General features: G+C 38.4%; 1 long non-coding RNA gene across 1 annotated transcript; it reads left to right on the forward strand.

Moving 5' to 3' along the window:
* The first annotated feature begins 1,800 nt into the window (after positions 1-1,800).
* Positions 1,801-2,949, forward strand: LOC127097867 (uncharacterized). Its single transcript, XR_007793213.1, has 3 exons — positions 1,801-2,057; positions 2,443-2,732; positions 2,838-2,949. It is a non-coding gene; the product is annotated as an uncharacterized LOC127097867 (long non-coding RNA).
* The last annotated feature ends 214 nt before the right edge of the window (positions 2,950-3,163 follow it).

Genomic DNA, 3,163 nt, shown 5'->3' on the forward strand with positions numbered 1-3,163 from the left:
CACAAAATGACTATTCACACATAATAACAACATAACAACCATCCAACATAACAACAACATAATTAACCATCCATACAATATCAAATGCAACCAATATATAATGCAATAAGACTCACAACTCGACTCAATGCATGTGGTACCAATATGTATACACTCAGGTTCACCACTTCGATCCTTACCTCCTAGGACCAATGCCACCAATTTGTTACCATCACCTCCGATAACATCTCATTAATTCCATCACCTCAGAAATTAGTTATCGGCCCAATCCACACAATGGGATTTAAGGCTCACCAACAACTGGCCATTTGTCTAAAAATATGAATGCATGCAACATATTATACATCAAACAACAACATCATGCACAACGACTAACCTCCATAGTCAATGTACATCGCCAATACTGGCCATCATGCATCCAACACATGTTATACAACTCAACAACATCAACATACAACATAATAAGCAACAACAATGAATTTAAGATTATGTCACACCACCACATAAATGTTTCAATACATATCAACACCATCACATAGAAAAAATAGCATTTTCAGGTACTAAAACCAATTTTAAATGATAGTACATGCTCTTAGCTTTCTGATGCTTTGAACAACACTTGAATCGGACACTCAGAACAAAAGTTATGAATTTTTAAAGTTTTTAAGAAATTGCTCCTAGTGTAACTGATTATCCCAAAACCAGTAACCGGTTACACCACAACCAGTGGCGTAACCCAGACTGTCACATACATACGGTAATCGGTTACCCAAAAACTAGTAACCGATTACACTCCTTATTTCATCCCATGTGTGGCTTCTGTTTCACATGGTAACCGGATACCCCAAAACCTGTAACCGGTTACACCCTCAAATTTTGCCCTAAAACATAGTTTTTTAGCAGTGTAATCGGTTTCTCCAATTCTGCTAACCGATTACACTGTTGCAGAATCACTTTTCTGCAACTTTTTAAAAATGAAAATCACCCATAATTCATCCCAAAACCCCATTTTTTCTCACAAACAGTTTATACCACATTTTAACCCGAAAGTCACTTTTCCAAAGTTAAAAACCCCAACTTATTTACCCCGAAAACATTTATAACCTCGTTCCAACTCTGACCCAAAACAACATCAATTCACACCACATTGACAACAACAATCCAATCAAATTTCATGGTGCTAACAACAATAATTCACATCACTACGCCAAAAACTGGAATAGACAGCGCCCCTTAGAGGGCGCTTTATTACAAAAGCGCACTCTAAAGTGAAGAGAAAAAATAAGGAGCATACTATTGGAATAGACAGCGCACTTTAGAGGGTGCTTTTGTAACAAAGCGCACTCTAAAGTGAAGCGAAAAAATAATGAGGAAATGGAGGGACACCAATAGAGGACGCTTTATTGAAAGCGCCCTCTAAGGGTAACCTTAGAGGGCGCTTTTGAAAAAGCGCTCTCTAAGTCCATGTACATTTCCAGTTTATAAGGCGCTTTTGGAAAGCCTTAGAGAGCGCTTTCAGAAGCGCCCTCTTAGGCCCCCTTTAGAGGGCGCTTTTGTAAAAAAGCGCCCTCTAAAGTGAAGTAAAAAAAAAATAATGAGGAAATGGAGGGACAACAATAGAGGGCGCTTTAGTGAAAGCGCCCTCTAAGGTTACCCTTAGAGGGCGCTTTTAAAAAAGCGCTCTCTAAGTCCATGTACATTTCCAGTTTAGAAGGCGCTTTTGGAAAGCCTTAGAGAGCGCTTTCAGAAGCGCCCTCTTAGGCCCCCTTTAGAGGGCGCTTTTTTTACAAAAGCGCCCTCTAAGGTCCCCTTTAGTAAACATTAAAATTATAACATATACTGCATGTCTCTTTATTTTCCCTTTCTACAAGCTATTTCGTTTACGTAACTGGGTTTTCTCTCTACTGCGTCCACCGTCTACTGCGATTACTCTCGTCCTCCGTTCGTTCTCCCTCCCTCACCGTCGTCGTCGCCGTCGCCTTTTTCTGCTGCTGCGTTCACGTTCACGTCCACCGTCACTGTTCACTTTCTTCTCCATCGTTACCGTCACCTTGAAGGTATTTCTCTTCTCCATCTTTACCGTTCACTTTCTTCATGTGTTTGATTAGGGCATTTTCTAAACTTAGTTTTACATTTTGTGCATTATGTTGATTAATGTTGTTTAGGGCAAACTGAGTTTTTTATTTCTGATTGAAAACTGATATCATTTGAAGTGTGTTTGAGCTTGTGCTTGGAAGTTTGATGATTATGGATGCAAGTTTGTTCATGTTCCAAACACCATAAGTTTGCATTGGTCTTTTGCATGCAGTAGGTGTGTGTGAGTTTGCATTGGTCTTTTGCATGCAATAGGTCTTTTGCATGAGAAATGGAAGGTATATGAATGTGTTGACGTATTGAATCATTGTCTTACTTGGGTCTTATTGAATCATTTCTATATTACAGATAAAATGGCTAACCAAGACGATACCCATGCCGCGAATGAATCACGTAATAATGTTGAAAAAGAAATCAAACGAGGATTGACTGTTATGAAGTCAATCATTCGTGCAAGAGACAAGGGTGTAAAATTTGAAGTGCATTGGAGTGCTGAAGACCAACTAATTGAGCCTAACGGTTCAATGTTGGCAAGTTACATTGGTTTCCTTGTTCGACAACATATTCCGATTACATGTGATAATTGGAGAAGTCCGGACTTGAAGGTTGGCAAGGAAAAAATATGGTCGGAGATACAGGTACTTACCATATATTGTTATATGTTTTTTTTGTTGACTATTTGTTAACCATATATTGTTATAATATGACTTTATAATAACACACTCCATTTGTATGTTTTTTAGAGATCCTTTCACATCGATGAAAGCCGGCAAAAATATTGTATTCAATTGGCCGGAAAAAGACTCCGAGGATTTCGATCCTTTTTGTGCAACAAATTTCTCAAGGATGAGGAAGGAAAATTTGTTGAAGGAGAACGGCCAATGAAGTATGCCGAGATTATTTCAGCCGATGAATGGGATAACTTTGTCGCCAAACGAAGAAACGAAAAATTCCATGTAATGTCTATTAATTATGGTATTATACAATTGTTAAGTTACTTGGTTCTAATATGCCTTAAACTTTTTTATCCAGGAAGTAAGCGACATAAATAGGAAAAGGGCATCAAAAC

This window comes from Lathyrus oleraceus, chromosome 6 (assembly GCF_024323335.1).
Source record: "Lathyrus oleraceus cultivar Zhongwan6 chromosome 6, CAAS_Psat_ZW6_1.0, whole genome shotgun sequence".
Classification (NCBI taxonomy): domain Eukaryota; kingdom Viridiplantae; phylum Streptophyta; class Magnoliopsida; order Fabales; family Fabaceae; genus Lathyrus; species Lathyrus oleraceus.